The sequence below is a fragment of the Ambystoma mexicanum genome, chromosome 4p (genome assembly GCF_040938575.1).
Source record: "Ambystoma mexicanum isolate Mex_15411 chromosome 4p, UKY_AmexF1_1, whole genome shotgun sequence".
NCBI classification, from domain to species: domain Eukaryota; kingdom Metazoa; phylum Chordata; class Amphibia; order Caudata; family Ambystomatidae; genus Ambystoma; species Ambystoma mexicanum.
Window position 1 is genome coordinate 349840403 of NC_090927.1, and position 27465 is coordinate 349867867.

Below are 27465 nucleotides of genomic sequence, written 5' to 3' on the forward strand. Positions count from 1 at the left end.
GTGTTTACGTTTGGCTTCAATTGGAGATCAGAAGCATCCTCATTCTAAATCTCCAAGATCGCAGCAGGAGACATAGCTACTTGGTTCCTATTGTTCCAATAAAATCTCAGTGACACAGCAGAGACACCCTACAAGTATGTTATATTCCATTTGTGGTTTACCATCACATGGGCAAGATCTTGAAAGGTCTCCAATTTGTGTACATTTCATACAATATCATGCTTCGCTCAGGCCATTTGCATAACCTTTCCTCTCACTGGAAAGTGTAGAAATCTGACAAATATATGCTTCAGATGTTTGCTTGCATCCAGCCATGGTCTAAGAGGGCTGTGTGCCCTATCAAGCTCTCTAGAGTCTTCCATCAACAATAGCAGCATTTCTAATAAAAGTTGGAGAAAAAAGGCATCATATTCTTACCCTCAGCAGCCTCTGGAATCTTCAGAATTCTAACATTGTTGCGTCTATCACGCAATTCTAAATCCATTCGTTTGTCTTCCAGATTGCCCATTCTCTTAATGAAGTTACTGCAACCCTCCTTTTGTACTTGCAGGTCATCTTCCAGCTGCAAGATTGTACCTTCTGCCTCATCAATCCTCTTAATAAATATAATTATTATTATTAATTTCCTATAACATGCAACTCACCCTCACACCTCAATGTGCACAGTGCTCCAGCTCAATCTCTCATCCCTCATATCTGCTTTGATAGAGGATACTTCCTTCGCCATTCTAGGCATGAGGTCCAACATCTCTTTTGGCACCAGGTCTTTCTCTTCTGCAGTAGAATCTGCAGACTTGTCCAACATTTCATTGTCAAATAGTCTATTTCTGCTCTTTTTTTTCTTGAGTGCATGTTCTGCAGTTGAAAGTGCCCAATAGGTTCTTCTTATTCCTCATATATGTATCCTCATATATGTATGTATGGAGACCTGAATTGATCCAGCTTCATTTGGTTTGGTGTGATGTGATTTAGCCTCCTAGTGCAGCCAAGTACTCTATTTGCATGCATTTCTGGTTGTGCAAATATATACGATTGGGAAAATGGCCCCTCTTTAGCAGACCTCTTGCTCCAACAAAAGGAGGGACCTCACCGTTTTTGGTCCAGGCCAATATAAGAGGCCATCTGCAATGTTCTGAGCCACCATTGTATTACGATATATTCTCCCCCGACGCCTCTTCTTCTGACGACGCCCAGAAAGATAGGTTCCTGTGCCCCAGATCCTGGATTGCAGATGTGCAGCATCACCAGCTCCCTGGAGTGGGCTCCTCCACAACAACAGTGGGACGCAGCTCCCCACCTATTTTGGCCTCACCGCACTCCACTCCGAGCACCCCTCTTCATTTCTCCCCTCTGACACCATGCAGTGATAGGACTGGGAAGCCGGATCCCAGGTGACTCAGAGTAAAACTCAGCATTTCACCATTGAAATGTGCGTTTGACGAGCCTCCCACTTGCGTACTCGATATCAGGGGCATAGACTTCTGGTTTTCCCAGAGGAGCGGCGGGTGGAGGATTTATGTAGAGTGGGGTCAACAACAAAAAACATCCCATTGAAAGTTTAGGGACTTTCACACAGGTGGCCTTTCCCGAGGGGCGTACTCAGCGCCCCATCTCGGGATGGGGGCCTGGGACGATGTCTGCTGCACCACCACTGTAAGATAAAAACAAGCATGTAGAGTCAACTTCCAGAAAGCTCAAAGCCAGTCTGGTCCTTCCGCTGCAGCCTCTTTCCTCCATGCCTCTTCTAGATACGAAACAAGAGGGCTTGGGATGAGTCTGTTTTATTTCAAATGCACGAGAAACAAATCAAAGAATGGGTGGAAGGAATCTACCTTGTATTCAGGCGGATAGGGAGGGTAGTTAATACTAAAATCCCTCTCAATTTCAGGATCTGTCAAAAACTGCAGCTATCTTCGGCACAGCTCAAGTCATCAAGTTGGCTCGAAAAACCTGTCCTTCCTTTATGTTATTCTTTAGATCAGCACATTTTTGAGACAGTCATTGTTCTTCAGACCCTCACCAGTATATGATTTGAGGCAGAGACCAATGCTCCCAACAGTAAAAAAACAAATTGTAAGACAAATTGAACCATCAGACCCCTAAAATGCAACACTGTCACACATAAAGAGTCCCTAAACTATGACTACGCCATACTCATGACATTTGATTTATTTATTGTTATTTTTTTTATTTATTATTTGTAAAGCACTGAGACAAGACCCGTATAGGTATATGTGTGCCATCAAGACAGACTATAATAAACAGAAACCATCAGACTGATCAGACTGGAGGGAAGCAAGCGGATAGCAGACACAGAGCAAGAGGAGTTACTGGATAGCAGTGTTCTGTTTTTTTGTTTTAAACTCGTTTTATTAATGTTCATAACAACAAAATACAAAAAGAAGAACAGTGGTTCAAAGAGTTAACTCCTCTCCTATGTTTCTTCACAGTTCTACTTCTCTCCACCACAGTAATGTATGTGTATCAACCTTCACCTGGCGTGCGCTTGTCCTTCCACATTCTAAACACAAATCCTCCCCATAAACAAGCACCCACCCATCTACAGTTACAGTCTTATTGCAAAACACCCCCAACAGTCTCCACGGTCATTCAGGACACTTCCTCTCCAGAGTCCAGCACAGCCTGCTGGGCCTGGGCAACCAGATATTGTTTATAAGGATCCCATATGTCCTTGGGTCTGGCACTAGAATGTACCACTCATCCATATAACAGTTCCATCTCATTACAATAAAGTATGTCCTCTATCCATTGTTCGACCATAACGACCACAAGGCCTGCTGTAAGCCATCGCCACTCGCCTCTTAGCCAAAGTAACAACAGCCCCTCCATTTTCCTCACTCCGCCTTGAATATCCCTGGTATTACCTAGCAGGGCAACTTCAGGCAATGGTTCCACTCACTCTCCTATAATGTCACTTATTATCTCAAATACTTGTTCCAAAAATCACAGCACCAGAGGGCAGCTCCTCGCTACATGTTAGAAAATCTGCCGGCGAGGTGGCACAGTGGGCACAATCATCTGAGGTGTCTGAGAAAAGTCTATGCAACATTGCTGGGGTATAATAAAACTGATGCAGGTACTTGAAATGAATCAGCTTCAATCGACTATTAAAGGCTATTTTTCTGGTTTGTGCACAGCAGTATCTCCATACTTCCTGGCATATGGAGCCCCCAAAGACATCTCCCATTACTTCCAAGAGGACTCTGCCCATCCCACCCGTGTATCCAGTATGTTCCTGTATAGAGTAGACACAGTCCTACTAGTATCCTCCTGCTCTATCACCCTAGTCAATATAGGTATCTGACTTCCCGCGCATGCGCAGTGTCGGAACATGCGTTCCAAGACTCGCTTTTGATGCCGGGCTTTAAATGAGCACCGCGTGCACGGGGACAACGCGTCTCAACACGGTTGTTACTGTGTATGCGCTGCTGGAGCCCTGGCGTCCGTGCCTCAGCCTCTCCAGTTCCTTGCTCTACCTTATCCTGCCTTGTTCAGCCTCTCCAGTTCATTACTCTGCCTTATCCTGCCTAGTCCAGCCTTTCCTCCTTGTCCTCTCCCTGCTCCTTAGTCCTCCTACCCCTTGCTTCTCAGTTCTACCTTGTCCTTGCCTGCCTCCTAGGTTTAGGGTAGGGGAGTTCCTGTCTGGGTTCCTGGTTTGCTTTCCTTCTGCTAGGATAGTAGGATTTCCTTGTCTGTTCTGTTGGACCTTGCAGACCTTCCTCCTTTACCTGTCTTGTGGCCTTCCGGTACCTGTGCCTTGCTACCCTCTTGGATGTTCCGGAGTTCAGCTTCCACCATTTTCGGTGTCTTCATTAAGCCTTCTCTGCCAGTGGAAACACTGTCCCGATGCCACGTAAATACGGAGAAGTGCCACCCGTGGCGTTGGGAGTTGGTTCAGTGCCATCCTGTCATATATCGTCAGGAGGGTATTGGGCTAATTTCTCGCGCTACTCATTCATCGGCAAGAGATACTCCGACAGACTGGCAACCTCAACTCCACGGTCTCCAGGAAGAAAAGGTAACCAGTGATCTCGTGAAGACTCGTTTAACAGATTGAGACGCCTTTCCTTCAGTCTCGACATGGACGACATGCAGGAATTACGCGAAGAAATGCGTGCCATGCGTCTTGAAATGACCACCCTCCGCCAGGAGAACGACACCCTTCGACAAGCGATGGGTCGAGTATGGCTAACCCCTCACAACCAGCTACACCACCTGAGAACTCCATGGCTTACACTACTCCGATAAAGTATGATGGTGACCCGCATGGAGTGGCAGAGTTCTGTACACACTGTCGGATCCATTTCCAGTTCAGGTCAAGTCATTTTGGTCAAGACAAGGCAAAGATCGGGTATATCCTTGGAAACCTAAACGGCAATGCACTTGCTTGGGCCGCACCTTTGGTCTCTACCAACAGTCCCCTGTTGGGTGATTTCGCTGCTTTCGAGAAAGCTTTTTTGGATGTCTTTAAACCGCCCAATTTGGCAGCCAAGGCCCAGAATTAATTAATGGAGATCAAACAAGGACCAGGTGACATAATCCACTACATAAGTCGGTTTCGACAATTAGCAACCGATTCACAATGGCCCGAAATCATTCAGAAAACCTTGTTTCGTCGGGGACTACGAGAAGAGTACAAAGACGAATTGCTGCACATCCCGGAGCCAGAAACGTTGCCTGCATTGGTGGAACAAGTCTTACGCATTGACCACAGGTTAGCTGAACGACGGAGTGAACGTCGCAGATCTGACAGGTATCACCCGGTTCTTCCGGTACTGAACCCCGGACCAGCTGTCTCTACCGATGTGGGCCCAGAACTCATGCAGTTGGGTGCCATCCGAGGCCCGTTGTCCGAGGCCGAAAAGAAAAGAAGACGACAGCAAAACTTGTGCTTGTATTGCGGTGGTTCGGGTCATTTTCTAGGCACCTGTCCGCTACGCCCTCTGAAGAAGCAGGAAAACTAACAGGCCCGTTGTTTGAGGCGAAGGCAGCAGCGGGCCGCCTCTCTGAATCTGACCTTCCTCCTATGAACCCGGTGCCCTTGTTGATCCTGAAAGTCGGTGTTGCCTGGCTAGGGAAGTGTATGAAAACCTGGGCCCTTCTGGATTGTGGAGCATCCGGCAACTACATCAATGCCTCGTTCGCAATTGCCAATGGGATCCGTTTACATTACAAAGAACGACCAACTGTGGTCGAGGTGATTGATGGTTCTGCTTTGTCTTCTGGTCCAGTCTGCCAACAGTCCGATCCCTTGTGGCTCTCTGTGGAAGGGCATCTCGAACGGATTGCATTGGATGTCATCAAGTCTCCCTCTTTTCCGGTGGTGCTGGGCTTACCTTGGCTGTTATATCACAATCCTCAGGTCGACTGGACCGCTCGTTCCCTGGTGTTCTCTTCGATGCGTTGTCCTCGGGACTGTGGACTTCACGAAACCTTTCCTGCAATCTTGGAGTCCCTCAATCCTGTTGACGTATCTGCCCGTTTATGTGCCACCCAGTTGGTACCTCAGGAATATGCCGGATACCACAAGGCATTCTCCAGGCCTGAGGACATACCATTACCGCCCCACCGGCACTTTGACTGTTCCATTGACATCCTGCACGATGCGGTCATTCCCCACGGCAAGATCTATTCGTTGACTCAACTCGAGAAAGGCGTCCTACAGCAGTACATTAAGGATTGCCTCAACAAGGGCTACATAGTGCCGTCCAAGTCCCCCGCAGGATTCCCGTTATTCTTCGTCAAGAAGAAAGAGGGTACTTTGCGCCCTTGTATCGACTATCGTGAACTAAATGAGATCACGAGGAAGGACAGGTACCCATTACCACTCATCCGGGACATCATCGAATCCCTGAAATCCGCACAAATCTTCACCAAGCTGGATCTAGAGGGGCCTATCACCTGGTGCGGATTAGGAAGGGAGATGAGTGGAAGACGGCCTTCAAAACACCTATCGGTCACTACGAGTACAGGGTGATGCCGTTTGGACTCTGCAACGCCCCGGCCGTCTTCCAGCGGTTCATGGACGATGTCTTTTCAGACCTTATTGGAATATCTGTATGGGTATACCTTGATGACATCCTGGTTTTTTCTGACACTCGAACTGCACATGTTGCGCATGTTCAGGAAGTTCTCCGTAGACTAACAGCTAACGGCCTGTATGCCAAGGTAGAAAAATGTCAATTTCACATGGAAAGCATGGAATTTCTGGGCTATGTGATCAGCAGCACGGGAGTGCGGATGGATCCCGCGAAACTGCAAGCTATACGAGAATGGAAACCGCCACATGGCGTGAAGTCACTTCAAAGGTTCCTGGGCTTCGCCAACTTTTATCGACGCTTCATTCCACGCTTTTCTCAACTTGCCAACAGCCTAACCCGCCTGACCAGTACCAAGGTGCCATTTCTCTGGGACACGCAGGCCGAGGAGGCATTTCTGGAATTGAAAAAATCCTTCATGTCGGCTCCTGTTCTTAGACATCCAGATGATGAAAAGCCATTTGTGGTTGAAACAGACGCTTCGGACTACGCAATTGGTGCGGTCTTACTACAGCAAGATTCAGTCACAGGAACAGAGCACCCGGTGGCTTACTACTCACGGAAATTGTCAGCGAGCGAGAGAAACTATGCGGTGATTGAAAAGGAATTACTGGCTATGAAAGCAGCTCTCGAGGAGTGGCGACATCACTTGCTGGGTGGGAGGCACCCGGTGGTGGTTCGCACAGATCACCGTAATCTACAGTTCCTGCGCTCTTTGCAATGCAGAACCTCCCGTCATGCTCGTTGGGCCTTTTTCTTTTCGCAGTTTGATTTCACCGTCACGTACATTCCTTGTTCCCAGAATACGAAGGCTGATGCTCTGTCTCGGTCTCTGGAAAACAACGTTGAAGGTGCCAAGGAACCGGAGCCTCTGATAGCGTCAAAGCATTTTCTATCGATGGTGACTCCCCAGCTCCAACAGTTGATAGAAGCCACACGAACGGATCCCTCAAGATTACAGATACTACAACGCTCTGACATCAGAGAACGTGACGGCTTGTTGTTCTTTAAGGATCGTCTGTACGTTCCCACCTTGGAGCTCCAGAAGATCGTTCTACAGAATCGCCATGATTCCGTCGTTTGTGGTCACCGTGGAGTCCGCACAACACAAGAACTGGTTGCACGGCAGTACTGGTGGCCTGGATGGGCCACGCTGGTAAAGCACTACGTGGATTCCTGCCCTGTATGTGCCCAGTTCAAGATTCCTCGCAAAAAGCCCATTGGTCTCCTGAAACCCACGCCTACGCCTCCGTACCCTTGGCATACCATCGCCACGGATTTCATCGTTGACCTGCCCCTGTCTGGTGGTTTCACGTGTATAATGGTGGTGGTGGACTGCTTCACCAAGACTGCTCATTTCTTGCCCTTTCCCAAACTGCCCACTGCCTCCCAGATGGCACGACGTTTTCTACACGAGGTGTATCGTCTTCATCGTCTTCCGGAGAAAATTCTATCGGACCGGGGATCTCAATACATCTCATCTTTTTGGGACCAACTGTGTCGGCATTTGGACATTCAGCGAGCCCTGAGTTCCGGCTATCATCCACAGACCAATGGGCAGACGGAGCGCACCAATCAAACCCTTGAGCAATACCTACGTTGTTATGCCAATGCCACTCAAGACAACTGGTCGGAATGGTTGGACACCGCGGAAGCAGCTTACAACAATGCTGTTCATTCTGCTACCGGACTCAGCCCCTTTTTCTGCTCTTCTGGTCTTCACCCCAGATTGCTGCCAGTTCGTCCTACATCTTCCAGTGCCGTACCATCTGCAGATGCCCTGGTATCCCTGATCCGCAATCAACATCGCCTGGCGGCCGGTACCTTAGCAGTGGCACAAGCACGTATGAAGGAACAGGCTGACAAGAGACAGAGCCCTGAGTCTGTCCTTCATGTTGGGGACAGGGTATGGCTGTCCTCCAAGAATCTACCGGTACGCAATTTACCAGTGAAACTGGCTCCCCGCTTTTTTGGTCCCTTTCGCATTATTGGGCGTGTTTCTTCTGTTGCCTTTCGTTTGTCTCTGCCACGTTCTTGGAGGGTCCATCCTGTCTTTCATGTCTCTCTTTTGAAGCCCTATGTGCCCGATGTTATGGGTCGCACCTGTTCCCGTCCTGCCCCGGTCTTGGTTCGGGGGGTCCCTGAGTTTGAGGTGCAGGAGATATGTGATTCACAGATTTGGCGGGGTGCTCTGCAACTCCTGGTCAGCTGGAAAGGTTATCCTGCTTGTGACCGCACTTGGGAACCACGCTCCTTCGTGCATGCACCGCGCCTGGTTCGGGACTTCTATCTCCGCTACCCTTGGAAACCCGGTGCTCCGGGGTTATCCGGGAGGGGGTATGGTGTCACACCGCGCGCTCGCTCGTGGGCGCCACTTACCTGTCCTGGGGTCCCGGGTCCACGGCCGCAGCGGTCTCCTCCTTCATGGAGGCTGTACCCGCGGTGGCGTCTTTCCCCACGCCGGCCCGCGGTCCGGATAGGCTCCGTGGGCGCCGCCATCTTGCGAGGATCTGCGCATGCACGGATCGTCAGTATCTGACTTCATGCGTTCCAAGCCTCGCTTTTGATGCCGGGCTTTAAATGAGCACCGCGTGCACGGGGACAACGCGTCTCAACACGGTTGTTACTGTGTATGCGCTGCTGGAGCCCTGGCGTCCGTGCCTCAGCCTCTCCAGTTCCTTGCTCTACCTTATCCTGCCTTGTTCAGCCTCTCCAGTTCCTTACTCTGCCTTATCCTGCCTAGTCCAGCCTTTCCTCCTTGTCCTCTCCCTGCTCCTTAGTCCTCCTACCCCTTGCTTCCCAGTTCTACCTTGTCCTTGTCTGCCTCCTGGGTTTAGGGTAGGGGAGTTCCTGTCTGGGTTCCTGGTTTGCTTTCCTTCTGCTAGGATAGTAGGATTTCCTTGTCTGTTCTGTTGGACCTTGCAGACCTTCCTCCTTTACCTGTCTTGTGCCCTGCCGGTACCTGTGCCTTGCTACCCTCTTGGATGTTCCGGAGTTCAGCTTCCACCATTTTCGGTGTCTTCATTAAGCCTTCTCTGCCAGTGGAAACACTGTCCCGACGCCACCCGTGGCGTTGGGAGTTGGTTCACTGCCATCCTGTCATATATCGTCAGGAGGGTATTGGGCTAAATTCTCGCGCTACTCATTCATCGGCAAGAGATACTCCGACAGACTGGCAACCTCAACTCCACGGTCTCCAGGAAGAAAAGGTAACCAGCGATCTCGTGAAGACTCGTTTAACAGCAACCCCTAGAACACCATCCTCTCCAACACCTATTTACTCTGAGCGCTCCCGCCCCCACCAGCAACCCCAAACTGCCAGTTGCCTGCTCCCAACCACAAACCATAAACTGTCACATGCTTCTGCATGAGGGCTGAACTAGCACCCACCGCCTCAGCACCCCAACATTAATTGTACTCCCCACTCATCACCACAAGAACATAAATCGCTGCAACTGCCATCAGCCACTAGACTATATGTCTATGTCATGGGAATTACCCCCTTGCTCATTATTCCCTCGCTGTCTCGGCACTCTTGGCAATGACTCAAGAAAAACATTGGCTTCATCCGGGGTTTGAAAAAACAGTGCTCGCCCCTCATGCTTCATCCTGAGTTTGGCGGGGAAGAGCATTGCATACTTCACGCCCCTCTTCCAAAGTCTCTTCTTAACCTCGATATAGGTCCTCTGGGATGCCTGCACTTTATCCGAGAAGTCGAAGAAGAGTTGAATAGGATCACCCTTACATACTACCCGTTTTTCTCTAGCTTTCCACAGGGCAAGATCTCTATCCTGATAATACAACAATTGGGCTATTATCGGTCTAGCTGGCGCACCAGGTATCAGCCTACTCCCACTAGGAACTCAATGAGCTCTTTCCATGATGAACACTGCTGAAAAGTCTTTACGGTCAACGCCTTTGTGCAGAATTTCTTCGACCATAAGCTCCATGTATCACTGGTCTGCTGCCTCAGACACCCCGATTAACCTCAGGTTGTTCCGACGCGATCAGGATTAAAGATCCTCCTGCTTATCAGCAAGCTCTTTGAGAGCCTTCCGAACTTGATCATTTCCTGGTTTGCAGTGGAGGATTCATCTTCAACCGTGGAGACACACCCCTCAACCTCATCCAGCCTATCCCCATGTTTATTTAGCACACTTGCATGTGGTCAACTTTACATGTCAGAGTGTCCATTTGCCCATCCAACAATTATATACTTGCTTGCAGCTGACTAAACATAGCTTTGATGTCACTAAACGTGCCATTGGGATCCAGAGAGGAGGATTGCCACAACTAGGGTTTCCTCCACTACCGTGTGATGCTTAACCTGGGTGGAGGTTTCAAACTGCCGCTTCGACTGCTGCTTCCCAGGCTTCTGTGATTTAGACATGGTGTCGCCTTGCTGTCACCTAGTTCCACCCCCCACTTCTGATGCTCTCTGGCTCTACCACCACCTGGACTCAGCATGCAGAGGAACCCTCAGCGTGCTCTACCCAACGGTATCTCTCTCGTCTGGTGTAGGTGAAAACCTGCAACCAATGTGCCCTCGCCGAATCGCCTGGGAGATCAACTTTAAACACTGCACTTTCCAACCACCCCCACAGGTGACTCTCATGGCAGCCCACCAGAGCCCTCTGGGGGTACAGTCGGTCTCCCTCTTCCACACTCACCAGGGAAGAAATCCCCAGTACAGTCCTTCAGTCTAGCATGTCTACTGTTGTCCAAGCAGGGTGGCCTTTATCCCCCGTAAGCACAGTCACCAATCGGGACACTGCTTCAGGCAGTGTATATAGTCACTTCAGGTGCAGGCATCTAGCTGGAGCCATCCACCAAGTCCAAGTCTTGCCACTTATTCATGCCACGGCAGCATTCTCCTTGTCAGGCAAGCCCCCGCTTGGGATGAACCTATATGACATATTATCAAGCATTAATGTCCCATGGGCCCCCGAGAACAGTAGTCAAAGGGTACGCTCTGTGAACAAATCCACTACTTTGAAGTAAGCGCTGTCAAATGCAGAGCTGCTCTCTACAGACGCTGCAGGTCCACTACCCTCAGATATTCGGTAACTGGCCATATGGAGATCTCATTCATCAGCTCTCTCTGTATACATAGATATGCCATCTGCTCACCTTCAAGTCTCTGCCATGCATCAATGAGGCAATCTTCCCTCACTTATGAGCAGGATAAACCACCCTTCCCGTGGTATGCAGTGGATTGAACCGTCCCGAGTCAGCTCAAAATGATGATGTGATGCCTGTAGAAATGAAACTCAACACCCAGCGTGGCACTCCTCAATTCCTGGCACAGCTTGAAGCTTGGAGATCTAGTATGCAGCCCACCTTTCCAGGAGCATCCCGCTCCACAACTGGTGCACTGGCACTGCCTCCTTAACCATGGAGGAACGGGTCATGCCTCCCTGGGGTCTCTGCCAACGTTACTCAGGCTGCCAATCGTCCCATTGGTGGCCTCTGCTGTCAGTATGCCTGGTCCACTGCTGTTCTGGGCATTGGAATGCAGCATCCCCAACACGGGTCGGACAGCCCATCAACCTGCAGGCCAGTGACTGGGGTTGCCGGTGCACTCCCAACGAGGCTTCACCAGAGATCCACGTAATGCCGTGGAGACGGGGTTGTCCTCCGGTGGCAGTTCTTCACCTGCCATGCTCTCTCAGTCCCAAATGCAGTGTCCTCTGCAATATTCTTCCCCTCCCTTCGCTCAGGCTGCAGAGCACCAGACTGCGGGTCCTCGGACAGCAAGGGGCTGGGGAAAGTTCACTCAAGTGGGCGCGTTCATCGATGTGCACCGAGCCAGGCCATTCCTCCTCATCGTGCCTATGCCAATGGGCCCCCACCTGCAGACCTCAGCACAATTTCAGCCGCTGAGCAAGGCAGGATCACCCGATTTTCTCAGGATACTCCCTCAGCTTTTATGCAGCTGATCTGCTGAAAACGGTTATGGTGACAAGTTGAGATACACCAGGATGTTGTCCGTAGTATGTGGGATTCTTGAGAGCTCACAGGCTGGTGGCCATTTTGGATGGGCTTGCTAGCACCTCCCCCCCTCGCCGTGTTTTAAGCCACGCTTGAACCTGGCAAAAGAGGGTGCAGGATCTCAGGTCAGGTGGAAGGGCATTCCAACATTCAGGTACAGCATAGGGGAAAGACCGTTGAGCAACCTGAGTCAGTTTAGCCCTGGGGGCACGCAGAAGAAAGGAGTTGTTGGATCTAAGCACTCTAAATGCTGATTGCCAGAGGAGCCGGTCAAATAAGTATAACGGACTAGTTCCCTAAAGCTACTTGTTTGTGATGGTCAACACGTGGAAGTTGATTCTAGAAGCTATGGGAAGCCATTGCAGGACCTTCCTGGCTGCTGAAAGTGATCTTTTTTTCAAAATCCTTCTACGGCCCGAACTGCGTTGTTTTGGATGCTCTGCAGACAAACCAGTTCACCTTTGCCGATACCTTGTAAGAGACTAGAACAGTAATAAAATGTTGCACCTATGCTAGCTTTGGCAATGGTGGCCTGGCGTATGTGAGTGAGGAATGGTCTACATTGGGATAAGAGTTTAAGATAATATGAGGTGGAGGAGATCAGGTAATTGACATGCACTTTCATTTTTAGTTCCTGATCCAAGAAAAACCTGAGACTCTTGACTCTGGGGAGGGTGACGATGGAACATCCAACAATTCGAAATTTGCAAAAGTCGGGTCTAAGCTTGTTCAGCTGTCGTCTTGTGCCCATGATCATAATATCCACGTTTGAGTCATTCAGGGCAAGGCCCTTCTCGATCATCCAAATCTGGATTTGAGAGTAGGCTGAGTTGATGGTTGTGGAGTCTTTAGTGTAGTCCCCTGACAAAGGTATAAGGCATTGTATAGTTAGTATACTATATCTGGTTCACATCAAGCAGTTTGAATAGGGTTTGGTGAAGAGGTTGAAGAGGGTAGGGGATAAACAAGCTCCCTCGGGACTCCACATGACTCCACAATGTCCACAGCAACAACATCATCAGTGAACACACTGGCTGACAATCCAGCAAGGAAGGAATCTACCCAGCTAGCCGGAGCTGGTGAAAAAGCAGCTGAGTCTAATAACCTAGTGCCAGCTGCACATGGTCAACTAGGTCTAAAGCCGCTGATAAGTCCAGAAGCATTAAAAGAGCTTTTCTACCTTTCTCAAAGACCTGGAGAATGCTGGCCTTCAGATCTAACAGTTCCGACTCAGTACCATGGGCATCTCCGAAACCAGATTGTCTGTGACCCAAGATATTGTATTTGGATAAGAAATTCTACACTTGAATGTAGGTCTGCTTTGTCCAGGATCTTTAGCGAGAACTGAGAGTTGGTAATAGGCCTGTAGTTCGAGTTGACATTAGGATCCAGTGAAGGTTTCTTAATTAGAGGGGAAATCCACACCTGTTAGTGCACGGTGGCGCAATGCTTTCCCTAAATGAGGCATTAATACATTTGGTGATCAAAGGAGTAAGCAGTTTCGCACATGCCAGGAGTAAGCAGTTTCGCCCATGCCAGGAGTAAGCAGTTTCGCACATGCCTTGGTGGTTGTGACGGGGAAAGCATCTCCCTTGCAATTAGAAGGTTTAAGTTGTTGGAGTATTACCAGTTCTTCCACTTCTGTAACCTGACTGAACTCAAAGGCGGGAATGTTATAGTCAATCCCAGTCGCTTCTGAACCTAACCGTGGTGTTATGCACGCAGCGCTTTTATTAGCAATATCCTTCTGAATGCTTTCAATTTTGTTAGCCTTAGCATCCTGAATGGATGTGCACCAACTTTTGTTTTTATTAACAATTGGTGCTAGTGGGCATGGGTCTTCCATTTCTCTAAGAACTTTAAAGAGCTCTTTCATATTGGAGCTGGCGTTTTTGATCCTATGATTGTACATCATTTTCTTAGAAATGTCTTATGTTCCTTAGCTGCAAGATTGTTGATGTTTTTGTTCCCATCTGTGTTGTCTTTTTTCCAAATATTAAAGGGTTTATGCTTAAGGATTTTAAGATTATGGGTTGTGGGAGAATACCAGTCTTTGGAGTTCTTTTTCCTTAGTAACCTAGTTTTCTCTGGAGCCACAGTGTCAGCTGCATTGAGAATCATGTTCTGATGTAACTCAGCCAGCTCCACCGCTGACTCAAACTGGGCCAGATTGTCCAGTGTGTTTTTAAAGAGGGGCGCTAATAATTCCTCAGTCAACCTGTGCGTGTTTCTTGACTGGATACAGATCCTCTCTGCTTCGGCTTTATTTTTCTGCTGGGACGTGCACATAACTCTGAAGTGAATTAAGGAGTGGTCTGACCATGGGCATACAATTAGTTCTACGTTTTTGACTAGGACGTGATGGCATGCGATCTAATCCAAACGTCGTACCTTTCACATGTGTGGTCGCTTTTTTCACTAAAGATATTTAGGGACTCTTCCTGTCATTCATTCCTGTGGAATCCATCGTCTTAAATGTGTTCCTATCACTCATCTTCACATTTAACTTCAATACAATACTTATTCTCTAGTGATAAGTTGCCACCACCAGTTATGTGCGTAAACTGATGTTTAAAAAGAGTAATGATATACTAGTAAGGCACATAAAGTGCAGTACACTATTTGATATGATGCCAGCTCTTCACAATAGAGGACAAAGCTAAAAAGCCATCTGAACAAGCATAAACCTATCATGAGCTTTCCATTACACAGGTGTGGTATTTGAACTAATGGTGTGAGCCGTAGATGAGGGCTGAATTCATAGCTATCCACAAAATTACGTTTTCCTCGTGTCAGCTATGTAAACATCACGCTTTATGTTGTTGTACAATCCTTTATTCGACTTGGAGTTACAATATACACAAACTACAATACACTATGGCAATCACATTCTAAAATGTCCAGCACGAGGTAAAATTGTCATATCTTTAAGATCAACATACACAATGTATGCCCAAAGATGAATCCTTGGGCATACCAAATCAATATGCATTAAAACAGATGAGCACTCACTCAAATTACACTTAGATTAGCAGGTGTTCACAATCATCCATTGTGCAAATTCCATATCATACATTACTAAATAAAATGACAATTTCCAGAACAAATGTCATATTGAGGTTTCAACAAAGGTAGCAGGTGCCCCTCTCTCGGAAGAACAAGGCATGATAACCTGTTCAGTGGTTGTTAACCACATTGAGAGCTCGCAGCCATCTGCTTTTTGCTCGCTGTAGCTTTCACAGATGGGAAATTACCATTTGCATATCAGTCTTTGTCCCGCCCACATGGACAGTCCAGCACCGAAATGCTATGGCAATTCCTCTCTGAACAAGAGTACCAACAGCAACCCCATGCACGTGTTTCAGCCTTGTTGAGCATCATCAATGAGGCTGCGAACTCTCAATGTGGTTAACAACCACTGAACAGGTTATCATGCCTTGTTCTTCTGAGAAAGGGGCGCCTGCTACCTTTGTTGAATTCTTTGAAGGAACTTGGGGTTGGTCACCCTAAGTGACTTGGGGGGCAACCAGACGTGGACTCCCTGCTCACTGTGCTTAGAGAGGCTTAGCTTCACCTCCCTGATGATGCCCAACAAGGCTGAAACACGTGTATGGGGTTGCTGTTGGTACTCTTGTTCAGAGAGGAATTGCCATAGCATTTCGGTGCTGGACTGCCCATGTGGGCGGGACAAAGACTGATCTGCAAATGGATATTTCCCATCTGTGAAAGGTACAGTGAGCAAAATGCAGATGGCTGCAAACTCTCAATGTGGTTAGCAACCACTGAACAGGTTATCATGCCTTGTTCTTCCGAGAGAGGGACGCCTTCTACCTTTGTTGAATTCTTTGAAGGAACTTGGGGTTGGTCACCCTAGGTTACCTGGGGGCAACCAGACGTGGACTCCCTGCTCACTGTGCTTAGAGAGGCTCAGCTTCACCTCACTGATGATGCCCAACAAGGCTGAAACACGTGTATGGGGTTGCTGTTGATACTTTTGTTCAGAGAGGAATTGCCATAGCATTTCGGTGCTGGACTGCCCATGTGGGCGGGACAAAGACTGATATGCAAATTGATATTTCCCATCTGTGAAAGGTACAGTGAGCAAAAAGCAGATGGCTGCGAACTGTCAATGTGGTTAACAACCACTGAACAGGTTATCATGCCTTGTTCTTCCGAGAGAGGGGCGCCTGCTACCTTTGTTGAATTCATATTGAGGTTTGTATTAACATCAGTAAAAATTGCTGACATAAGCCAACAGCTACTTATGGTTTGGCCAGGTGGAGCCTCCTTAGCCAGGCCCGATGAATGTATTTAGAGACGAAATAAACACCATCCCAATTATGAGTTGATTAACAAAAGGCCATGGCCTCATTCAATGTGCAAATCCCCTACAATGTGAGCAATGGCTTGAGATACACAATCCTCAAGCTTTATATCAGCAGAACCGAGAGCAGACTGAAAGGTCTGAGGGAGTAAACGAGTTGGCCCCTAGGTCTCCATCTGCCGCTGGCTCCTTTAGCATGTGCTTCAGTCATGTACACAGATCTACTCGGAATCCATTCTTGCCTTCGTTGTGGTGCTACAAGAGAGGGGTGTGCTGGGAGCATAGAATAACGTCTCATCTCCCCTTCTTGGGAAGGGGATTAACGGAGTTCAAAGTTCTGGTAGTGAGCAGATATCTTCTTTGCTTCCTTTGAGTTGTTCTTCTGCATAGTGCTGTTGCCAATGAGTTTATTTCGGTGTTACTCTGCTTCAATTTCCAATTTGTTCTGTTCTGTAGAAATCGCATTTGTATTCAGGGGCAACCGGTGCATAAAAGACATTGGGGTACAGCCCCGTCCATTATGTACAGGCCATCAGGAGCACATGCAGAACAGAATGATTAGTGGCCCTTCAGGGCCTCTGTCTCCAGGGGCGGCAGGGGGAACAAGAGAGCACTGCCCTTAGGGCAACTATATGGGCATGCTCCTCAGGTCGGCCATGCTGGAGGCGGGACTCAGGAAGTCAAGATTAATCAACTTCCCTTTCTGCTTTCTGGTGCCAGGAGGTCTGAAGAAGATGAGCAGAGCTGAGGGACTAAGTGTGTTACCATTCTGAACAAGGAGTTAAGATTAAAAAAAGAAAACTGTGTGCAAGTGTGAATGTGTGCGTCTCTGTGAATGTCAGATCATATGTGCATGTGTCCCCATGTGTGTACGTGTGCCTGTATGCATGGAGTGTATGTGTGAGTGCTGGCATCCATTGCTGATGCTATTAAGGAGGGGCCAGTCCCTGGGGAGTTGAATAGTGGCATCAATGGAATGTCTAACATGTGTTCTTACACTAGAAATTCTGGCATTATTGGTCAACGTCAACATGAGTGTATACATTATGGAGGCACTACTAGCATTATTGGACAAAGATAACACACGTGTTCTTATAGGGCAATTCCGGCATTATAGGGAACAGTCAACAATAATTTGCACATCCATGGCAATACTGGCCTTATTGAGCAAAGTCAACACACGTATATTAGCAATTCTTACATTATTAGACAAAGCCAACCCACGTGTGTTCTTACAGTGGCTCTGGTGGCATTATTGGGCAATTCCAACGCAAGTGTGTTCTAACAGGAGAAGTACTGAAAATATTGGGCAACGACAACACCAGTCTGTTCTCATAGTCTCGGTACTGGTATTGATGTGCAAAGCTAACACAAGTCTTTTCTTAAAGGGATTATTGGGCAAAAACAATAGAAATGTGAGCCTTACAGTGGCCATACTGGCATTACTGGGCAAATCCAACACACGTGTGTAGTTGGCAGTGGCTGTATTGGCATTACTGGGAAAAGCCAACACAAATATGTACTTTACAGTGGCCATACTGGCATTACTGGGGAAAAGTCAACACAAGTGTATCCTTATAATGGAAATACTGGTATTATTTGGCACAGTCATAATGAGTGTGTTTTGACACGGCCATCGCCATCATGAGTGTGCTTATACAGTAGCAACATTTTCATTTATTGGCACAGCCAGCAGTATGTGTTCTCACAGGGAGAATACTGCTGCTATTGTTAAAAGCCAGCACAGATGTGTTCTTAAAGTGACAAGTCCGAAATTATTTGGCAGTCTTCGAGTGGGTTGTTATAGTGGCAAAACTGTCTTTATTGGGCACAGCGATAATGGGGTGTTCTTAAAGTGGCAATACTGGAATTTATTTACACAGCCGAAATGGACATGTCTTTTTACATTGACAATACTGAAATGTGTGAGTGCTGCCAACATCAGTGTTGCAGTAACGCCCATGACTTTCTGAATGCAGTTTGGTGCGTGAGCTTCAAGTGAGTGTCTTGAGCTTTTCTTGTAGTTTGACTTTGATCTAATGACCAACGTAGAGACGGTGTGTTGTGATAGCATGGTGGGCATTGAAATATGCAGTGCATTGCGACCTTAGCTCCTTCACTGGTGGTTTGTGGTTAAGCAGTGTGTTTGTGCTAATTGAAGGAAGGGGGTGGGAGGCGAAGCAGCGCCTTAAGCGATGGCTGAAATAAGGGCGAAGTACAACCTTGTGCTTTCTCCTTGCAGATTTACTTGCTTGAAACTTCCAATCAGAGGCACCCACAGCAGACTAGTGGTTCTGTCTGTAGCTGGATCCGTCCACTGGTTCTTCTCTAATGTAAATGCTCCCACCCGACGGAAGACTGTGTTTGGAGGCCACAGGAGAAGAGCGCGCTGGAGAAGAAATGGAGCGCAGTGAGGTGTGGGGCGCTGGGTGGAATAGGTATAGTACTACAAACATTTACATGTAAACAATCCGCATCTAAACCCAGAATTTGGTGTACATGTATTCCACATAAGGTTACTCTACCCAAAATAGAGGATTCAGTATAGCACATGTGTGCATAATATGACCTGGGCGGGAGTTACAATGTGTTCAAGGTATCCACTATCCTCAGTGGCAGATGGAACTCGAAAATATGTCTCTCACAATATGTTTGAACCTGACAGCACCCAGTGCAATCTTACGCATGTTGAACTTAGAAGGAGTTTTAAAGGTGTCATTTAGTACATGCAACTTCTGTCTTTAGGACGTGTGGCGGGTCAGACGAAGGACACGGACTCAGGGGTGCCATTGTGTTCAATGATGTATTAAAATGAAAAGGAGACGGCCTATTTCTCCCTATCACTATAGGTGTTTCTTCCTTATTTTATCATGGTCCAAACAAATAGGTTTCCTGTCCAAAACTAACCTCACTGACCCTAGCACCATACAAAAGCTAACTTAGGTCTGGAGAATGACTCCCTTTTCCTGAACGTACTTCTCATACCAAGCTTTTAGTAGGTGATTCAAAAATAGTGTCTCTTGAAAATGGTTCTTGAAACTGATGTCACTCTTCTGAGGATACTTCTAGTACCAGTCTTTCAACATCTGGCTTGTGAATAGTCGCTTGTGACTGTTTCCATTAAACTCTTTAATTCTTTAACTGGATTGCTTTGCTTTATCTCTTCGGGTTTTATCCCTCCTAGGGATTCTCTTAACAATCCTTGTTTCTTTTCTGTGATTCTTGAGGTGTATTTTTATAGCGTCTTCATATACTTGGTGTACTATGTGCTTGCCCATTTTCTCTAGGTACTTTTCTACTTCTGGCTGTCTCTTCAGGCTTATTATGACTTTGTACAAAATGCTGAGTTATCTTTCCCCTTTCCCAGGGTAATTGTATCTCTTCCACTTTCCTTCTGGTATTTAACCAGTCAACAGTTTGCTTTTCAGAATTATTATACTTGGGTTCTCTTTTTCTCCAATTCAACTCTATTTTAGACTTTGTGCTGTGATGGGTTAACTGGCCGTAATATTGATTTGTTGGCGTCTTCCCCAGTCTCCCGTTCTACCCGCTACCTTCCTCATGATAGGAGAATCTCAGTGGGACCCTCCTTCGTTGTGGACTCTCGTCCGGTACATAGATTGTCAGCTTCTCTCTTCCTTCAGTGTCTCTTTCCTTGTGGCATTTGACTGCATCTTCAATAGATTCCAGTTGTCTGAGCTTGCCCTTGCTTCGGCATAATGCTTTTCAAAGTTGCGTGAGTTTAGAACTTGCAGGTTCCGGCTTCTCTCTCTTTCGTTCAGTGTACACGGCGAGGGGAACTCCCCACCTGACGTACGGCTCTCTTTCTCTCTCATTCCCGTCACGCAGCTAAGGTACTTCCCAGCTGACGTGACGGTGAGTCTCTCTCTGTCTCTCTCCAGCTCTTTTCTCAATGGAGTTATGTCCATCCACCTCTTCAGGCTCTTGGACTTTAAAGCAATGTCCTTTTCCTTTTGTATAATAGTATCTGTCATGATTCCCCTCATCCCAGTATGGATGACTCACAGTCCTGGTATTATGGTTTCCTCGTCGCATTAGGGATATTTCCCAGGATTTATTGTTGTAGATTCTTCGTCCCAGTCTTGATGTTTTATGGACTCTGGTGTTCCGAAGCATCCCATGTAGGACATAGTATTTTTCTCTTGAGTGAGCTCCTCGCGGGAACGAGGGTGCTTTTCCTCTTAGGGGGAATCTCTCCTGGAGAGATCCTGCTTGCCTCTACTCCTAGGGAGGGTGTTGCGGAGCTGGCTCATCTCCCTAGCCTCACAGGAAGGGGCTCCCCCTTGGGGAGAAGTGGCAAGTTCCCTTGATTTGTCACAGACCACATGTCACACTTTCAGTTGAAATCCTACAGATGAGAGGACTGTGAGCATGTGAGGGTGCCGTGCCAGAGCTTGTCTCTAGGAACCGGATGCCTTCTGAAGAGAGTTTGCTAAAGAGGTACATGAACCCACTGTCCTTTGCCTCGGTTTAGAGCATTTAGTCACCATGAACACATTACAGAATATGTGGTGAGCCTGTTTGCCCACAGGCCACTGTACATTAGCCAAATAAAACAATATGCAAACAAATAAACATAGGAAAACGTTTCTCAATACCAAAAAATATACATGCATACACCAATACATTGATCTCCACACACTAACATAATTCCTAATGCCCCACTCACTCCCATTGTTGGAGCTCTGATGATAGTGTTCACTCCAGCAATGTGAGGCTGGGATGGTGGCGGTCAGGAGTGTGAGCTCTGCAGTTCCTGTTAGTAGTCTCAGAAAATGGAGTTGGACACCACAGGTTTATTGAGATCAAGCCTCGGTCAGGTGACTTGCAGATGCTGCATGGGACTGCAAGCCCCTGGGGAGGGGACAGAGGTTTTAATGCTGCAAAAAGCATAATTTAGGCCTTGAGGGTCAGGTGGGATGCCAGGAGCAAAATGTGGGCTACATCACAGCTGGGGGATTACATCACTGTAGCATAAAGTGCCCGCTGCTGAAAATCAGTGGGTGCCAGTCACTTGGGGCTCCCAGTGGTCACGCAACATGGTATTTGGAGGCCTTTAATAGCCGTGCAGGCATCAAGTCTTACTTTTATTCTTCCTGCCTGCCTTGCACCACCAGCGTCCCATTGTTAATAGCAGCTTGCTCCTGATGATGGGTACCATCCTGATGATGCCCAAAAGAGGACCCACACTGCCACTGTCTCGTGCACTGACAAAGAACATGGGAAAGGCATGCTAGGTTGTTTACCCTGCCTGAGTATAGAGAAAGACAGTGTCGTAAATCGAGGAAGAAACAATGAGAGACAGACACGTGAGGTTGTGATTCTTAGCCAATGCAGATTCATTAAGGAACGTTGCAAGGGTTGGGTCAACTGAAACACTTGGAACAAAACAACAAGACCCCTTTTCAGTCTTTGGCTTTTGTAATTCACAATCACTTTCATGAAGGTTTTGTCAATTTTCTGTCACTCACAGTATTGTGGTTTAAGTGTCCCTTAATTTCTTCTTTGGCTTCTTGGATTCAGGTCCTCTGCTTCTCCTTCTGGATTCCTGGGAGACCACGGGGTTTCTCTGGCCTTCGTATGCCCACACATTATACCGGGGTAAGTCTGGATGAGAGGGCAAAGGAACACCAAGCTAAACCTTAGAACTTCCACTAAGAGGATGGCCACCTATGCTGGGTTATAGGCTACGGCTGCTGAAGCTATATCCCTTCCTTTCTCAAGGGCCTGGCTCTAGTACCCAACATCCTATTTGCATTTACTTCCTTGATGGGTCACAACAGCCTCATGCATTTGGTCACCTCTTCTTTTGTCATCCTTCCTTTCCACTTATTTTGTCCTCTACCTCCTCAACACTTTGTCACATTCTTGTACCTCTACTCTTAATCAACTTCCTCTGGTCAAACCAGTGGTGTGCCTGATCCTGTTTTACACTATTGTTTTCCCTCCATTTCCTGAAGTCTTCTCCAACCTTCTCCTTACCGCTCTCTTCCTTACCTCCTGTGATGTTCCTCCCAACTTCCTTTTTATGCCTCATCTCCTCTGATGTCTCTCGCAAGCACCTCTTGGTCTATTCCAACCTCATCCTTGATAGGCTTTTACTATTCTCCCATGCATCAGTGCCAACCTCACCTCTGTAGCCCCCTAATTCCTCCTTTAATATTCCTTCCAGCCCCAATACTCCCGCAGATGTTCTTCATCTTCTTCTCCACATTCTTCTCATTGTCCTCCTTTCTCTTCAACTCTTCCTTTGGCAAAGTTCCTGCTCTCATGCCTCTTGTCTCTATCCTGCTTCCTCCAACTCCAACCTCAACCATGCTCCAATCTGATTCCTACCATGACTCCAAATGCCCACACACTGCCTAAACTGTGGTGTTCCACATAGAGGAACACTCTACCACTTTCCAGGCCTCTCCTGTTCAATTTTCTTCAGGTCTGGGTTTTCATTAAAGGTCTAATCTGATTGGTGTTATTCTAAGTGGAGGCAGTCCTCACATAGTATCTGCTACTCCACCCTTCACTTTTGCAGGTTTATAGTGATTTATTCAACATGATTATCCTTAGCATACACACAAATAATGTGCATAATTCAGCACAGATATTATACAACCAATGTAAAGATGTGAACACTAGAGAAAAGTCTCATGAAAGGTCAAGTCATCATGTGTGGGTTCAAATGTTCTCTCTATTCATTCTCTATTCTACTCTCTGGGCCGACTCACTCTGCAGGGCCCACCCTGGATGTTCTGATCTCGTCAGAGCTCTTCCTCTCTAACACTCACCATTGCTCTCTCTTGGACTGACCATTTTCTTCTCTCCTCTCACCATCGCTGCCCCACAGGTTAAGCTGACCACAGCACTGCCACCCACCTTCTCGGTCATCCTGCCCAGGAAGCGTGCGTCAGTGGAGGCTTTCACCACTACTTTATCTCCTCCTCCTACACCTTTGGCTGACTCACACACTGACACAGCCCTTTCCAACCTTCATCTATCTATCTCTAACACTCTTGATGTCCTTGCGCCTGTCATGAGGGTCCGTTTGAATTTGCATCCAAGTGAAACTCTTGGTACGATTCCGACCTCGCCACCCTTAAGCACAAGTGCAGGGTGGCTGAGAAGAAGTAGAGGGCATCAGGCGCATCCTCTGACAAACTGGCCTGCCGCCTGCTCAAAAGGCAATACAGACTCTCTGTCCTCTCCAAGAAGAGAGCCTACATCCAAGCCCGCATCTCGGTGGCCTCTAACAACTCGGCCAAACTTTTCAAAATGCTGAAAGGAGCTGTCCAACCCTGCTGCAGTCCCTACCTCTGCTGTTCCCTACCAAGCCTTTTGCATGGCTTTGGCATCTCATTTCACCACTAAAACTCAGGACCTCCTGTGCACTCTCTTCCTCTACCTCCTCTTCCTCTCCCATTCCAGGTCCCTCTCTGGCCGTATCTCCTCTTCCTTTCTCCTCCTTCGTCCTTCCCCCTGTTCACTCCTGACAATGTTTCTAGACAAGTCTGATCTATGAAAGTCCTGACAAAGCAGGTGCTCCCCTGCTCCTCCAGAACCATTAAGGGCCCTATTGACACCCTGGCTCCAGCCTTGGACAATTTCGGCAATCACTCTTTTGCCACTGGAACCTTCCCCTCCTGACTTAAGAACTCCCCTTTGCACCCCCTTCTTAAGAAGCCCTCCGCCAATCCTTCATCTCCGGCAAAGTATCCCCCGATCTACATCATTCCTTTCCTGGGCAAGCTCCTGGAAAAGCTGGCCATCTCCCAGCCTAATCTACATACTGAATCTGTTGGTTGTCTCCATGACCACCAGTCTGGCTTCGGAGCAGCCAGAAACTAGGACACTGCTCTCCTGAACACCTGTGAAGACTTGCTCTCTAACCTTGACTCTAACCTTCCTTCTGTCCTCATCCCCCTTGATATATACTGTGCTTTCGACACGGTCAACCACGCCATCCTGCTCAATCGTCTCTGAGATGACCTTGGTATCTCTGGTCAGGCCCTTGCCTGGTTGACCTTGTTTTCACACCAATCAACCCTCTCAGGTCCAACTTGAGCATTTCCTTTCTTCTATCTCTCTCTCTACTTGTGGTGTTCCCCAGGGATCGAACCTCTCTCCCTGGCTCTTTAACCAATACCTGGCACACCTGGCCCACTGCATCTCTACCTTCTGCTCTAACTTACACTGTTATGCGGATGAAATCCAGCTTTCCTTCAGGCTCCCCTCAGCCACTTCTGCTCTTTCTCTCATACCAGACTGTCTGTCTGCAATTCAGGAATGGTGTGCCTCCAACAATCTCTGCCTTAATGTCAGTAAGACTGAGATCCTCCTCATTGGGACACATGCTCCCACCTTCCCTCTCTCACTCTGGCCGCCCACCTTGGGACCTCTACCTGCTACTTACAGTGAGGCTAAGAGCCTTGGTGTCATCTTCAACTCCACCCTCTCCTTCTCTCCTCACATCTCAGATGTCTCAAAGAAGTGACACTATCAGCTTCACCTCCTCAGAGGTATGCTTCCTTTTCACACTTTCCCCCAGAAGCTCACTGTCTCCAGAACCCTGGTCCTCTCTAGGTTGCACTACTGCAACAGCATCTTTCTTAATCTTCCTGCCTCTACTCTTCGCACTTTACAACTAATCCAGAACAGGACTGCAAGTCTTGTCCTTGGCCTCAAGCCCAGGCATCATATCTCTCCAGCCCTGACATCTCTCCACTGGCTCCCTATGGCTGCGAGGATCAAGTTCAAGGCCCTCTGCATTGTCCACAAGGCTTTCTGGGGCTGGGGACCACACTACATCCAGCATTCGCTTTGTAAGCAACTTCCTTCTCTAGGCCTTCGCTCATCCACCTCCAACTTTCTGAGGGTCAGACACTTCTCCAGGCAGAGAGTGGAGGGTATATCTCTGTAGTTGGCTGGGGCTTCCCTCTGGAACAGCCTCCCTGCCTCTCCCAGACTTGAGCAGGACAATCTAGGGTTCTGGAAGCAACTCAAGACCTTCCTTTTCGCTTCCGCTTTTTCTCTCCCTGTCCCATGCTAATGTCCCAGTCTGCTGCACATACTGGTTACCTGGCCGCCCACTGAATTTACGGGACCTGGCGCCTGCACGACCAGTTGCCCTTGAACTGCCTCCAGCCCTCCCAACCACTTAAGGGAATGTATATGCAGCCCTACAGTCCCCTGACTCCTGCACTTATGAGCCACATCCCGGCAGCTCTTATGAATTACTTTGCACTCTCTCCCCCCATGGCAATTCTACCCCTCCCTCTCCCCACACTTGCATGATCTGAATGACACAAGGCCTAGTATGAATGTTGTTTTGTCCTCCTTCTGTCCTCCCTCGCTTGTCTTGTCGCACCTAGAAACACTTGTGTACAGGCGCGTTATGAATGATTTATCATATCATATCAAATTGCGATTAAAAATGCTCATTGGCTACTTCAATATACATCAAAATACATCTGAGAAAAATAAAAACAAACAAGATTAGAAAAGAGTAGTCAAATATTATATGATCGCCCGATGAGGTTGTTCCTTCGAGACCATGCTCTGTAGATGTACCTTGCCACAAAATATACATCATTGATGTTTTCAGTAGATTGGCACAAGTTCAAGGCTTCCATTACACACTTAACACAGGCCTTCTTAAGCAGCGGTAGCAAGTGAAATCTCCTGAAATCTCTAAATGAGTCCAAATTAACAGAATATGTGAAATCTTCTCCATGCCAGAGTCATATAGTGGGCACCTTTCAGAACTATAAGCCTTCCAGCTGCAGGTGAATTTTGCAGCCGTGAGAGTGCCAGACCCGAACTGCTTGAACAATGATCGTGCCTATGCTGGGGATATGAGCTTGAGATATTCCTTGGCTCCCTGGTGAGCTTTCAAGGACAGGTAACACAACCCTACTTTCAAACATAGGAAAGGGTATAAGAGCTGACTTCACCTCGTTTTTAATATGGTTATTTAGACACTGTGGGTTCAAACACAGATTATTCAGGGCTAAGTCACACAGCTGTTGCCTTATATGCTTGACCCATGGGAGTGAGCGCCCTCCCAGAGTGCCAAACAGGCAAGTAAGACCCTTCCGATACTTTGTCAACTCTGGAGTCACCCAGAGTCTTAACCACTAAAATACTAGCTTCATGGCTATCTAACCACAACACAACAAGTGAGCTATCACGCAACAATTGGAATCTCCGTTACTACACATCCCACAACGAAGAGCTCAACTAGACCTACCTATCGTTGCCTTTCCTTAGGTTTTGTTGATGTGCCACCTATCTAAAAGGGGGGACAGGAAATAAGAAAAAGGTTCCCTCACTGTAACTATAACATTAGTACTAAAAACATGCCCTCACCTGGGGCAGTGAGGTAACTCAATGTATTCCTCCTTACACAACTAACCAGGGGGGAAGTTGAAAATAAGAAACACACAAATAGATGCAGAGCCAACATGTCTCTTATTTCATCTCCAGACACTAAACCATCTGCCAGTATCTCCTTTGGTATGGAGATTACGGTTAACCACCAAGGTCGATCGGTTTCAACGGTATATATACTATTGCACTGCCTTATTCAGGGCTAGAACAGCCCTTATCAGGTAATTCTCTTCCTCTTAAGGCTATACCAAACTCTAATCTGGTAGCCATGTGTCAAAGTGCTTTGTTCCTATGTGCTTATTAGTGATCCAATTGTTGTATATCAGCTTGTTGTGCTACATACTCCAGCGGAGTCCCATGGAATCTTTTGCTATGTTATGCTCTTTTTCAATTCTACTGACAAGTGAAAACACACACACAGAAAGATCAGTGAGAAATTGATCTTGATCTGTGTAAAGTGACTCACTGCACATCATTGATGACATTTTCTATATGTAATCTCATCAACATCTGGGATCTTGCACTTACCTAAAAGTCGTTTTATGTTTTTCTCTTGCAAACTGTTGCATGGAGCTAGCGGCAAGAAATATCAATAATGGAAAGGATCTCAGCTTGTTGGCGGGCACCCTTTGTGGGATGTTTTAACCCGCTTTTGCTCTGTCATGCAGCATCACTGTGTTCTGATGGTGC